Below are 15,331 nucleotides of genomic sequence, written 5' to 3'. Positions count from 1 at the left end.
GTTTTGCCCTCCTTCTTTGTCCTCTGCTTATAGCTAAACATTCATTTCTTTCCTCAATTTATTCCTATTTTGTCCGGAAACATCCTTCATAGTTATTTTGCTTAAGAGTTCTTTTTCAAAACTACTTCAAGAGAGAGGCTGACCTGGTTATAACCCCAACTCCTTGGTCTGCAAATCCTCTGACCTAATTGGATGCCACATTCCCAGATGGGGTCAGGAGGTCAGCAGTCAAGAAAAAGACAGCTTCTCAGCTGCTACGGAGAAAAGTGGACATTCTTATTAGACCTGTAAGCAAAATGTCAAACTACAGAATGCCTTAGCCAATAACATTCTTGCATTAGATGGCTCAGCAAGAAAGACCTGAAAGCTGCCTAGAACTGCTCCCTTTAACGTTCTACATCAGGATGATGTCATTCCAACAGCAAACACACCTGTAGATGCCATATGTAGAACTGGACCTGCCAACTCATTTCCACCATTTACTGGGCACCAATTCTAGGCCTATCACAAGTCCATATTGGGGATACAGGAGCAAGAAAACTTAGCACCCTGCTTTCAAGTAACTCACAGTCTAGTGGGTGAGCCAAACACATGAATTAATAACCCCAGACCATGGACTTAGAGCTCTGCTTGCTGATGAATAAAGTGCTTTCAACACTCAGAGGAGAATCATCAACTCTATGTAGGGCTATCATGGGGGACTGCCTGGAGGAGATGGCATTGGAAGATGGACCTTGACTCCTGGAGTCATTCATAGATACTCCCACAGGGAACCTCATTTCTCAGTCTTGAGCCTAAAATAAAGGTTTTGTCCAAAGCCCAGAAGCTGGATCACCTCAACATGCATTGGCAATTAACACTGACTTTCACTGAAGATTTCTTGGGGAGGTTGAGACAATGTTAAATCATACACTAAAGAGCAAACACAATTTTTAAAATCCCTGTGAGATATTTCTTTTCCTTGCTCAAGTCTTTTTCTAGCTCGCAGCTGCATCATTTCTCCCCTGTGCCCCGCGTATCCTTCTCATCTCACACACATCCAGAGGCATCAGTTCCCAGCCTCAGCCTTTATGTCCAACTTAGCAAAAAACAAGAGTCCAAGGCTTACAAAGAGCCTCCTGAGGAAGCCCTTCAGTGAGTCATAATTCGTTATGTAGTAGGCCCTTGGAGAATCTCTCCCCCTACTCCAGGCTGCTAATCAAAATGTTTACCTGAAAAACCCAGGGCTGAGGAAAGAGAAGCATCATTCTGCTTTCAAGAAAACAAAATATCATTGCACTGAGAAGGATTTTTTTTCCCAGGTGCAGAAGGTAGGAAAAAAATTTCAGGAAAGGAAATCACAAAAGCAAGGACAAGAAGCAGGAAAATGGATGTTCCACCAAACATTTGAAAAACAGCAAAGGGTCTGTTGTAGCTGGAAGAAAGGGAGCAAAGATATGAGTCTGGAAGGTGTGAGCAAAGTAGGTGAGTTAAATCACCTCTTTCTGGTTCCAGTCGTGTGTTCTATTCTGGAACGTGATGCCACCTCACTGCACTGTGTTCCCAGCCTCCATTTTAGCTTCTCAAGGTGTCACTGACACTCCTAAAAGGAGTAATTAATTAGCCTGTCCCTTCTTTGTGTTTCATTGCAAAGTGAAGAACAGAGATAGTCAAGTTTGGTTACAGCTTTAAGTTTATTGTTGTAGTTAGTAATTTGGGAATTTTGTATAATAATGTGTGTATGTATGCATAAATACAGAGAGAGAAAGAGAATTGATTCCTGTTACATCTGCCTTATTTAGCTTTTAACTTTAGATTGCATAATTCTATTTATTTAGATTCTGCCTATTTCCAAAAACAAAAGCGACAGAGAGAAATTGAAACAGTTTACCTTAAAAGAAGTATAATAGACATTTACTCAAGATGGAAGATAGTAGCCACATACTTTAGAAAGAAATTAGGAAAAATGTGATATTAAAAAATTCTGGTAAGGAAAGCTACCAAGTAAAAATTAGGCTAATTAGGCGATTGGGATTGACATGTATACACTGATGTGTATAAAACTGACGACTAATTAGAACTTGCTGTGTAAAAAAATTAAAAATAAAATTTAAAAAATTAAAAAAAAAAAGGACAGCTTCCCAGCAAGCAGGTTAAAGACATACATTTAATAGGTTTAGGAAACATAAGCTTTCTCTAGGCTCTGAAATAAGGAAATGTGTGTATTCCACAAGGATTCTTTTTACAGGGGAACTGTTTTACTGTTAGAGAAATATTGGCTGCCAAGACCCATATCTTAGTAAATTATAAAATAATCCCCTTTATTCCTCTTGTTCTTTTTCAGTACTGTGTTGAATCTCAAATTCCAACTTAACTTTTTTCTTTGTTCTCACCCCAGATCCTCCTTAAATTGTACTTGAAAAACAAAAAGCACACGCCAGCTCAAATTGGTATTTCTCACCCAGTTGTATTTATTTGGCAGCCGTAATTGGCTTTGGTTTGCACGCGGGTTCACATCTAACTCACAGACTGAAGCATCATTATGTGATCTCTCACCAGAGAATGCTAAGTGGGGGTTAGTGAAGGTCCACACCAAAAATGGAAAAATTAAAGATTACCACTTCTCAATTCTTGTTAGCATGAAAATATAATTATGAATTTTGTTTTTCAGAGGGGAGGGGCATGACTCTCTGAACACCTACTGGACTGCAATCTTGTTGTCACCATCAATAAAAAGGAAAGCATCAATTTATTTGAACAGCCTTTGTCAATGTGGGTCTGAGAGCATGCTGCATGAAATAATAATGATTAGTATTAAATTAATAACGATAATAAGAGTTACTGTTTATTGACTGTCTCCTATTCTAAGTGCAAGCCGATAACACTGAGTTATCGGCTTGCACTTAGATAACAATTAGATAACAGTGAGTTATCTAATTCTTACAACAATCCTGTTATATTATATAGAAAAGCTGAAGTAGATTGGCGTTAAGTAACTTGCCTAATTCAAGCTATTTGCAAGACAAAATTCAAAAAAATGTGATCTGACTCTATATGGATCATGGAACAATGTAATGAATGCTACCCTCAATAGGAATTTTACCACCATAAAGAAGAGCCATGGACTTCCCTGGTGGCACAGTGGTTAAGAATCCACCTGCCAAAGCAGGGGACACTGGTTCGAGCCCTGGTCCTGGAAGATCCCACATGCCACAGAGCAACACAGCCCATACGCCACAACTACTGAGCCTGCGATCTAGAGCCCGCAAGCCACAACTACTGAGCCCACGTGCCACAACTACTGAAGCCCACGTACCTAGAGTCCATGCTTCCCAACAAGAGAAGCCACCTCAGTGAGAAGCACACACCACAACGAAGAGTAGCCCCCGCTCCCCGCTACTAGAGAAAGCCCACACGCAGCAACGAAGACCCAACGCAGCCATAAATAAATAAATAAAAGAAGAGCCTTATAATATATGGCACTGGAGACCACTGATGTCACGACAATAAGCTCTGTTCTGTAAAAGTGATTCCATAGGAAGCAAGAGTGATAGAGTGGAGTTGTCATCCCAGCCCTTCCTATAAGAACTGCTCCTCCATCTCTCACTTGATCCATACGGACATAGCCAAGAGTCCTGGCTTCATTTTGTCTAAAGTGATCCAGACTCCCTGACTCCAGAGTGTTGTTGATCCATGAGTGACCCAAGATAAATAGACTTCCTTCTCCAAGACATTCCACTTGAGACTAAGAGATTTCAATCTGACTCAATCTACTGAAGAGGAGATGACAATTCAGGTGCTGTTCTATGGGCTGACCATGGTGTATACCATGTGGCCTGGAGGCATATAAGGACTGTCTACAAAGAAACAGAAATGAGGTGAACTTGAGAGATGAAGGTGGGTGAGGTCTAGAAAGGCTGTGAGCATCCAGCTTCTTGCTCCCATTCATTCCTGAGAGCCAGCTGCCTTCCTGCCTGGTGCTCTCCAAAACCAATCTATATGCTTTTAACAAATCTCCCATATTTGCCTAAAGAGAATCATGTATATTTCTCTCCCATGGAACTGAGAGAGCCCTAACTACCCAGGGTGATCTAATTAAAGAAGGTCCGGAGTTTCCTAGTGGTCTAGTTTAAGGAATACAGTATGAATCCTGGGGAAGTTTGAGAGTTGAGTAATGAACACATCCCTCAGATTTTTCCCTCTCAAGTGTCAGCAAGCTCTGCTTTCAGTTTGAAAGAAACTGAAAAACTACTCTAAAGTGAGGCTCAGTCAAAAATCTGAAGAGCCAGCATTCTGTGTTCAGAATATCCATATCCTGGAGCTGACAGCCACCAGAAGGTCAGAGATCCTGTTTTTTATGTGATAAGTAAAGATAAGCTGATAAAGTGAGAGCCGTCACATGAGCATCGCATAGCACAAGGCTTATGGCCCATCAGTAAGGTTCAATATCAAGTGCTGTCTTGATATATAGTAAAACTAAGATGGCCTCAAATGGCTTACCCACAATTCATCTTCCCTTCTCCTCTACAGATAAGGTCCCTTAGCCATACAACTCTCCTTATCAAATGGGCCAGTTGAAGTGCCTGCTTATATCTAAGTAGAGGGTTTCCATTCCCTGACAGCCCATGGAACTATTCAGACCAACAAGCCACGTCCCACCAACCCTCCCACCATGAATCTAGAGCCACATTACGCTCTTGATACTACCAAGCCTGTCTTCCACAGCTCAGAATTGTTCATTCTATTCCTGAGTTCTACTGTCCTCTGGCCCTGTGTGGTGCTGTGTGTGGAAGCTACTCCAGGCTGTATGTGTGATAAATAAACTGCTCTTGATCTCATCTTTCTGGTGTCAGGGGCTGTGTGTTTAGCCATCCTCATAACCCTGGGGTGGTATATCAATGGGGTGAATAGGAGGTGATTAAACACAGCAGCACAGAAATCTATCAGAGGAGGGCCCAGATGGGTAACATATGCCTATGCAGACAGGAATACAGACCACTAAGAGCCTTCTTGGTGACAGAATGCTTCTCCAGGTTCTCAGGGTAACAGGGGAAACTTCACTGCAAGAATAATGGGGCATACTTGAACCCAGCCTCCAGTTATAACACCATCTGCTGAGGCCTTGTACAAAATGATTCATTGAGAATGGCAGGGCCCAACCATCAAATGGTTACTAGATCATTACCTTCAAATTAACCCATATAGAATAAAAAATAACCAAACTATATTGAGGTTCTGATCCTAACTTGCAATCCTTACTTCTTCAAAATTTAAATTAAAAAGAAAAAAGATACTCTGATAAATGACACCAGGCATTTTCCTTCTGTTCTGATTAGATCATACACGTCTTGTCCTTTTTTCATTGTCACAGCTCAGACCATCCTCCTCTTTCTGTTCTTGACTCACCCTAAGTGTATTCATCTGTTAAATAGGGATAATAATAGCACCTCCTGCACTGAACAGGGTTACAATAATGTCTGCACTGAACTTAGAGAAGCTTCAACACACACAAGTTCTTAGTAAGCATTAGAGAAACTTAAAAAACAAAAAAAGGGGAACCTTGACTGGTCCCAACTTTGAGAACATCTACTCAATGAAACATCTAAATCCAGTTACGATTAATCCAGGAAAATATGAATGACTCAAATGAATCAGAGATCAAGCCTGCATAATACATGATCTAATGTGTTAAAATGTACAAAACTGACAAACTTTCCAAACAGCCATGGGGAAGGGAAAGATTATCATGGCCTAGGCATGCCAACTAGGTTTTTGAGAAGAAAGACTTGCTCTTAGCCTTAAAGATGCATAGAATTGTTAGAAAGAGGCATAGAATTGTTCAATATTACGCATGAAACAAGTCTCTAGTAATTTCGCACTAATCACAGGCTTATGGTCATGGAAAATAATGAAATTGGAAAAACTGCATTTGGCAAGATCGTGTTTTAAAAAATGAAAAGATCATTAAATTTACATTTATCTATCAACTGCTAGCTCAAGCCATATCCCCTTCAGAAAGGCAACTCATCTGAGGATCCATTACTGCCTCCTCTGAGTTACTGCTATACCAGGGCATGCTTCTACATGGCCCTCATACTCCACAATGTAACCTACCTGTGTGCTAGACTTGAAACCCAACCTACAAGTTGAGACATCAAGGGAATGTAACTTTCTCTACTTTTTGTATAACTCAATTTCAGCTCAAGAAGACATCATTTCCAGGGGACTTGTGGTAAGCAGTCACAGGGGTGGAATCTCAGGTTCTCAAAGTCATCTATGCATGTGAGCTGAGATATCCATCCCCCGGTCTGGACCTAGATTTTTGAGCCAACTGAGTGGACCATGGGTAAACCCAGGTCTGTCTCCATGTTTTCCAGGCTCTGAGCCTCTCTCCACTATCTCCCTGCCATTTTATGTGCAAGGAAATCATCCTGCTGCTAAAACCCCTAGGGCACTTCCATTTCTTCTCTCAAACTGGTACTTCTTTCCCAGTTGGATTTATTTCACAGCAGTGATTGGCTTTGGTATGCCCACAGGTTCACATCTAACTCACAGACTAAAGCGTCATTATGTGATCTCCCACCAGAGAAAGCTAGGTGTGGGTTAGTGGAGGTTACCACCAAAAATGGAGAAAGTAAGATTACCACTTCTCAATCCCTGTTAGTATGAAAATGTAGTTATGCGTTTTGTGCTTTTCAGAGGGGAGGGCCATGCCTGTCAGAACACCTACCAGCTTGCTCTCTTGTTGTCACCATCAGTAAAAAGGAAAGCATCAATTTATTTGAACAGCCTTTGTCAATGTAGGTCTGAGAGTATACTGCATGAAATAATAATGATTAGTATTAAACTGAGAGTGATAATAATAGTTATTGTCCAATGAGTATCTCCTATTGGAAGGGTCCCGCCATGTTCCCAGAACTGTACCCAGTAGAAGGGTCCTGGTACCACTTTTCCATGATCAATAACATCAGTGGTGTCACTTCTCCAGCTCTCTCTCCTCCAAGCCAAAATATTCCTTTTCTAGTCTAAAGGATGGAGGAGGTTAGAGGAGGGATCTTTATTTTTTCCTCCCCAATATTTTTTCCTCAACCAGTCCTTTCTGTTCCCAATAAAAGATGAAACTTTAAAAACCAGAAGCCAGAAAGTGACTCCTCTTTTCCTTCTGTTGTCATATCCTTTCCCTGAGTGGATGAGCACAGACCAGCCCAGCTGCTTAAATAGAAAGGTCCAAAGGAGAAAAGGAACGATGAGGGAGAGAAACTGCTAGTTTAAAAGTAGCGTCTCACCACATCTGTCTGTGAATCTGCCTCCCCTAATAGTTCGTGAGCTCCTCCACCATAAGGACAGACTGTGGTATTTATCTTTGTCTCCCCGGTGCACATATCATGGGCCCGGAACTCAGACGGGGTCCAGGAGAGGGAAGGGTGGCTGATGGAATGAGTGAGTCAGGACTTGGACTTGGTCTTCCACCCCACATGTCCTACTATCTCACCATCCCAAGCTGTAATCCTGTGGGTCTCCACACCCTCACACCCAAAGTATGCTACATTTTCTTTTCACAGGGTATGGAATGTGTTCCTTTCCTTTCTTACACTGCAAAATAAACATGTAGGCTTTTTAACTATTTTCAGAGACTTAAAGAATAAGATAAAATATATGTGCATGCATTATGCCTTTATAAGTTTATTCACAAACATCCCCACTAATTAATGTATGCACACATGCTAACCTATAATGAAATGGGCTTTGTTCCAGGGGTGAAAAGACCTTGCCTTCTATCAGATTTTCAGAACTTCCCAAATAAACTATTGCACTAAATTCCTTTTCTCAGAATCTGCCTGTGGGGGAACCCAAACTGTAAGAGTCGGGGTGGCTTCCTGGAGGAAATGATGCCTCTGGAAGTTACTAAGTATGAGAGAAATGACCAGGCGGAGTCCAGAGAGGAAGCATCCATGAGCAATGCAAGCTCCACTGGTGTTTTCTGACTTCTATACCCCACCCCCAGGCCTTTGCCCAACATACATCGACACTACACTGCTTTATGGACGTGGAAATAAGTCTTCCAAAATGAGCTAGCAATGGTTTTACACTACAGAAGGATGCTTTTCTAGCTATCAGCAGTTTTCAGAGTGAGGTTGCTGGACCAGTATCAGCATTACCTGGGAACCTGTTGGAAATGCAAGTTCTCAGGCCCATCCCACACCCCAGGAAATCTGGAGGTGGCAACCAGCACCAGGCGCCTTAACAAGCCTTCCCGGTGCTTCGATGCATGCTCAAGTTTGAGACCGCTGCTTTCGGCTTTAGGAATATGACAGAGGACAGGGAACTGTGCGTGTGACAAGAGGACCACCCAGACCATGGGCAGTGTGGCTTCCTACAACTTACTGAGCTTGCTTATGGGCATGGCACTTATCCTTTCTGAGATTTTCTCTTTTTTGGCCTATAAAACAGTGGTTAACAATAATACATAGCTCTCATGTGTTACCATGAGAATGAAATGCAGTCACATATATGGAAGGTCTTCATAATTGTTAAAATGCCATAGAAATGTAAGGCAAGCAGGCAGGCAGCTTTTAAAAAGCCAGCAGCAGCAGCAGAACAGCTTGACTGGAGGCTCCAGCACATTCTTAACAGCCCTCTGAGGGCCTGAACAGCTGCTGGGATCAGCCCCACATCTCAACAAATTCAAATGCCGTTTGTCTGCCCTTGCCAACACACATGAGAACCTCTTTTCTCCTTTGACTGCAGCCTCCTGGGACCGGGCTCTGAGAGCAGGTGGCCACTTCCATCTGATGCCCTCCCTGCATTGTGACTACAGACAGTGATGATTTACAAAGGGCATGTTTTAAAGATGTCTGGCTCCCATGTTTTCTCACTGCACTGCCTTTTCAAAAGCAGCAGTGAAAGAGAAAAGAGGGAGGAGGAAGAGGAGGGGGATGAGAAGGCTGGATCAACTCTCCATGACCTGCTGGCTCTCTGTGCTGTCTCAGCCTGGCTTTCTCCGAGGCTGGCTAGCACATGTGAGAAATGAAGGGGTTTTAGGTCACAGACGGAGCAGGGTCTAGAATCTGAGGAAGAGGCTTGATTCAGAAATGGGCAGTTTGCTCATGCCTCCTTCCCTGTTTACAGACCGAAAGCGTGTAGCATCCAAACAGCCCTGAGCCCTGCTTGGAATGGCTGTTGGTGAGTTCTGTTAGGGAGAGGGGCCACAGGACATGAATATCAGAGTCCTCCCTCCTCTGTAGGTGAACTGTCATGGTTCAGCTTCATCTCCTGGAATCCCTATTGGCCTTTGAGGTTGAGTGATGCACAAAAACTTATGAGCATAAAAAAATACAATACAATGGGACCATCATGGGACCAGCAGATTTCCCTGGCATTTTTATGCATCTCGGAGAGAAGGCAGATTTCCCTCACTACATGCATCTATCATAGTACCGAGGTTCCCTGGAAAAGAAAGAGAGCCAAGCAGGAAGCCTTGCCTTATTGTGGATTTGTTTTTTCGAGTTTAAAACCTAAGAAGTGATGCCAGTTTGCAAAAGGGGGGGAATTTCTACAACTGATATATTTTCTTCTACAAAGTCAGATGAGATGACCTCCAAATCACTACCAATTCTGAGATTCAAGCATCGCAGAAATTCTATTTGCTAGCAAATCCGGAAAACTATAGTCCTTGAGCATGCAGAGTTACAACTCCAAGCATAAACTTCTGGGAACTATTTTTTACCTAATGCCTAAGATTTTTCTCAGGTATTGAAGGCTTTCAACTAAACAGTAGAGCCTGGTCCAAGTTCCAGAAGCACAAATTGAAATGGTATTACACTTTTAGCTCCCAGGTTCTGACAAGAGGTCAAGGGAAAGAGAGAGCAGACACCATTGTCACCCAGAGGAGAAAGGATGAATGATTTCCTTTCTTATGACTCTAGACAAATTTTGTAGATTGATTTAGAGCTTGTAACAATAGCAAGAAAGGAGGGCAGGAGAGAGTGTGCTCCTGGCCTTCTGGCTCTGTACAGATGGCTCTCAAATATCACTGGCCCTGGCACTCCAGCCAAGAAAGACCAAGAAATGGAAAAATGATCATAAAAGGGAAGAATAGCTCAGCCCTGTGGTTTTATAAACACAATTTCTCTTTCTTTCTTCCTGGCATTCTCCTAAGCCTGCAGCTACGATTTTTCACATTTTTTATTTGTACAGATGCCAATTTAGCTCAGGGAACAAAATAAAGCACAGCTCTCAATTAAATATACTCTGAAAACCGGAAGTTCATGTTTGACCAGAGTCTTACCCACATTAAGCTGAGGTCTGCAACCAGGGAATCCCATTTAGCTTCTCTTTGTATTTCACTTCCAGTGTAAGAGGATCAGGGCCGACACATTATCTCCAATTGGAAGGATTTAGAATCTATGTGTACCACAGCACAATGTGAAACTGTAGAAATTCAGTCCCAATCATCTCGCAGCAGTGGGACTGCAAATAAAGAAACCACATCATGCTTCCTGAAGATCTCAAAATGGATCCCCAGTGGGTATTAAAGACCCAGTAATCTCTGATGAGTCCTCTCCTTGGGCAGCCCTGAGTTAGATCCTCATATGACAGAGGCAGGAATTGCTCATAAAGTGCAAGGTTCAGGTTCAACAAGGCCACCCCACCTCCACATCCAGAATTCATGTTTTGCTGGGAAGACAGCAGGCAAATATGTCCAGGAAGCATGGAGCCTCCTAGTCGGGAAAAAGTTCAAGAACTTGACCCTATTCCCTTTTGTGGTTGAATATTTTTATTATAAACTTATTATCGTGCCCTTAACATCCATCAAGAGGGTGTGAGAGTAGGCTCTATATCCAGAAAATGTACAGTGTTAGCTGCTTAGTTAAACACATGGAGCCTGATGCACAGGGTGGTTCCAGCAAAGCAGCCTCTGCAGCCCATTCAGGGCACATCGTGATGGATCCTCCCAGGCGGAGCTCACCTCGGGGGCTCCTTCTTTCTCCTGCTCATTAATTGTCCCACGTGCTCCCACTTGTGGATTCCCTTTCTTGTTACCTATTATAGGAACTTACTTTCCTTAAGCTTCCTTGCCTTCCAGCACCCTGAGCTCCCCAAACACATACACAAACACACACACACACACACACACCTCTCACATCCTGCCTTTTCTTCCCTCCACCCCAAGTCTTTCAGCTGCACAGGTCATCACTCCATTCCACCCACCATTTTCTTAGAAGGAGCCGGGGGTGGTTGGGATCCATAAGACCAAAAAGAGTGGATGTAGAAGAGTGAAGAGACAATTTAAGAGACAACTGCTAAAGTCCACGCTTGAAATGAGCATGGCTTGGACAAGGGTTGAGGTAGTGGAGAGAGGAAGGATTCAGACTCAGAAAGGACTTAGAGGGACTTCCTTGGCAGTCCAGTGGTTAAGAATCCCCTTCCAATGCAGGGGACACAGGTTTGATCCCTGGTCAGGGAACTAAGATCCCACATGCCACGGGGCAATTAAGCCCGTGCGTCACAACTACTGAGCCCGTGCGCTCTGGAACACGCGAGCAACAACTAGGGAAAAACCCACGCACAGCAATGAAAGATTCCACGTGCCACACCTAAGACCCAACACAGTCAAATAAATAAATAGCATTTAGAGGGTTTGCTAATGAGTTGGATGTTGGGTGAGAGGGAAACTGAAGATTCCATGATGATTCCTACATTTCTGTTTTGAGCAAGTAAGTGGATGGTGGTGCCATGTCTGAGATAGAGAAATGGGAATAATTGTACATCATAACCTATTTTGTACCTTTAACCTGGTGGAGTGGGATATTTCAGTTAAATGAAATCAATTAAAGGCCTAGTATGTGCTAGGTGTTATGAGCAAGTGAGGCTCAGAAAGACTGAGAAATTTGCACAAATTCCCTAAGCTAAGTAACTGCCTGATTCAAACAAAGGTCATTTATTCTTGTATCTAGTCATCCATTGAACATCTGATAGGTGCCTACCATGTGCCAGATACTGTGGGATCTAAAAGATACTAGAATCAAAGAGATAACCGGGGCTGAATAAATGTTAATATTATCATTATTCATATTTGAGGAGCTAATAGTCTAGTGGACAAGACAAAGGCATAAACACAATTATGGAAATCTTTGGAAGAGTAACATTAGAAGCTGCATAGGATATTGTGGCAGTACCAAAGAATGGTATCTGACCCCCACCAGGGGCTCTGTGTGTCTCTCATGCCAGTCCACACTATTTCTGTCCACTGTGTCTGCAATTAGGCCAAGTGCACCCAATTCAGCTACAGCAGAGCTGAAGATGTGACTCAGTTATACAATGCCCAACTGGGACTTTACACACTGGTGACACTGCTGCACTGAAACCAAGCCTTCACATCTCAATGAAAAGTGAAAACCTAAGCAGCCCCAGAGCTATTTCAATGACCCAAGTTCTCCATTTAGTAATTCAGTATTTCTCCTCCACTGGCATGCTGGTGTCTACATGATTGTGACTTGGTAGAGAAAATCCTGACTTAATTCTGTCTCATTAGAGAAAGCAGGGTAGGACATGACTATTAGGGCCCTTGGACATCTGTGTCTATATAAACTATAAAGCACATAAAATGTAGATAACCATACTAGTAACATTACATGTGTTCTCTGTTTCAGACACTGCCCTAAGCACTTTTCCTATGTTATCTTACTTTATCCTCAGAACAGTCATGTGAGGTAAGTAAAATGATTAGCCCTATTTTATACAGGAGGGAGCGAAGATCAACTAGGGTCGAAAGTGCTAGTTCCAGGATGGGAACGAGGCAGTGTAGTTACAGAGTCTGTGCTGGTAATCACTATGTTGACTACTGGGTTATGCTAAAAGGACATTTCAAGAAGAGGCACCATGTTGACCCTCATGGTTTTCTGTCCCTCCACACACCAGCACTTGCATCCAGGGCAGTGTCTACCTTGAGGAGCAGAATCCCCCACATGCCCACCCTCTGGCTCTCACTCAAACTACCTCCCCCCTCACCACCCTCACTCTCACTCTTTACAGACACTGCCCATTAAGCTGTTTCAATTTACATAATTGCCTTGTGTTTCTCTGCAGAGACCTGCTTGACACTGTCCAGAAGCCTGCATAAAATAATGGTTTCTTCATAGATGCTAGGAACCTTTTCCTTTTTGCTGCCAGTTTTACACTGCTCAACTGACCACCCATCTGCTGATAAAATATAATAATATGATTTATCTCCAAACACGAAGAAACATCTCAACAAATAGGATTTATCTATTAAAAAATGTTGTTTGGGATTTTTCCAAAGTGTCCTTTACACAGCATTGTCTTCATAAGATGAGATGACTTTGAGAAAAATGAAAGAACTTCATTTATACTTACTCACCCATCTGATTCAAAGAAAGATTTGTCTGTTCCATATTCTCACTGAAGCCTTTGCTAGGAGGCTCCAGAGAGCAATTCTTTGTCTTTCTCCCCTTCCACTTGTATCCTAACCATGGGTTCTACTTCCTGGGAGAGGGACTCAAGGACTAAGTAAGTAAGTCAGCCTTCTCTTCCCTCTTATCTTGCATTAATTATCCTTAGGACTATAAAGACAGTGATAACTCAGGGTCTTTTGCCATTTACTCCAACCTTCACTTACTCCACCCCCATCTCCCTGCAGCTCCAAATCTCACCCACTTGCCCAAATTCTTTCTTGAGAGTCCTTTGGAGTTTATATATCATTTCAGCCAACCTCTGCTTTATCTTCATTCTTTTTCCTCAGTGGTTCCCAAACCACCTTAAACTGGCTATTCCTGAGCAATGCAGCTTTCTCCATTGTCCTATCCCCAAGAACAGATGCTCTGCTGGTAGCTCTATTTCTTATTTCAGGGCATGTTTTGTGGCCTGTTTGCAAGGCTATAGAAGAATTGTCATAGATATAAATAGAGAGAATTATTGTTCTTTTCATGCTGCTTTGCCTACTCTCAGGCCACTACTCTCTATTTCAACCAAAATCCCCTCCTCTTGGGCCCCCAGCTCCAATGAAACCAGCCTTTTATCCATCCAACTGCTGTAGGTGCTTGATTATTCTGCACACCCAGAATAATCTGGCTATCATCCTGGATAACTTCACCATCCACATGGATGGCTCAATCTCCTCAACCCACACCATCCACATGGAGAACTCAACCCAAATCAACTTGTCTTGTCCTCCTCTAAGAAAAGATTTCAAAGAAGAACTACAATCCTACAGCCTGTGGAACAAAAACCACATTCAAAGAATGATAGACAAGATGAAAAGGCAGAGAGCTATATACCAGATGAAGGAAAAAGATAAAACCCCAGAAAAACAACTAAATGAAATGGAGATAGGCAACATTCCAGAAAAAGAATTCAGAATAATGACAGTGAAGATGATCCAGGACCTCGGAAAAAGAATGGAGGCAAAGATCAAGAATTGCAAGAAATGCTTAACAAAGACTTAGAAGAATTAAAGAACAAACAAACAGAGATGAACAATACAATAAGTGAAATGAAAACTACACTAGAAGGAATCAATAGCAGAATATAGCAGAATAACTGAGGCAGAAGAACGGATAAATGATCTGGAAGACAGAATGGCAGAATTCACTGCTGTGGAACAGAATAAAGAAAAAAGAATGAAAAGAAATGAAGACAGCCTAAGAGACCTCTGGGACAACTTTAAACATAACAACATTCACATTATAAGGGTCCCAGAAGGAGAAGAGAGAGAAAGGACCCAGGAAAATACTTGAAGAGATTATAGTTGAAAACTGCCCTAACATGGGAAAGGAAATAGTCACCCAAGGCCAGGAAACACAGAGAGTATCATCCAGGAAAAACCCAAGGAGAAACACGCTGAGACACATAGTAATCAAATTGGAAAAAATTAAAGACAAACAAAAATTATTGAAAGCAGCAAGGGAAAAATGACAAATAACATACAAGGGAACTCCCATAAGGTTAACAGTGGATTTCTCAGCAGAAACTCTACAAGCCAGAAGGGAGTGGCATGATACACTTAAAGTGATGAGAGGGAAGAACCTACAACCAAGATTACTCTACACAGCAAGGATCTCATTCAGGTTTCATAGAGAAATCAAAAGCTTTAAAGAGAAGCAAAAGCTAAGAGAATTCAGCACCACCAAACCTGCTCTACAACAAATGCTAAAGGAACTTCTCTAACTGGAAAACACAAGAGAAGAAAAGGACCTACAACAACAAACCCAAAACAAGTAAGAAAACGGTCATAGGAACATACATATTGATAATTATCTTACATGTGAATGGATTAAATGCTCCAAGCAAAAGACACAGGCTTGTTGAACAGATACAAAAACAAGACCCATAT

This window comes from Kogia breviceps, chromosome 2 (genome assembly GCF_026419965.1).
Source record: "Kogia breviceps isolate mKogBre1 chromosome 2, mKogBre1 haplotype 1, whole genome shotgun sequence".
In the NCBI taxonomy this organism is placed as follows: Eukaryota; Metazoa; Chordata; class Mammalia; order Artiodactyla; family Physeteridae; genus Kogia; species Kogia breviceps.
The sequence above is the reverse complement of the archived record's forward strand: the minus strand, read 5'-3'. Positions refer to the sequence as shown.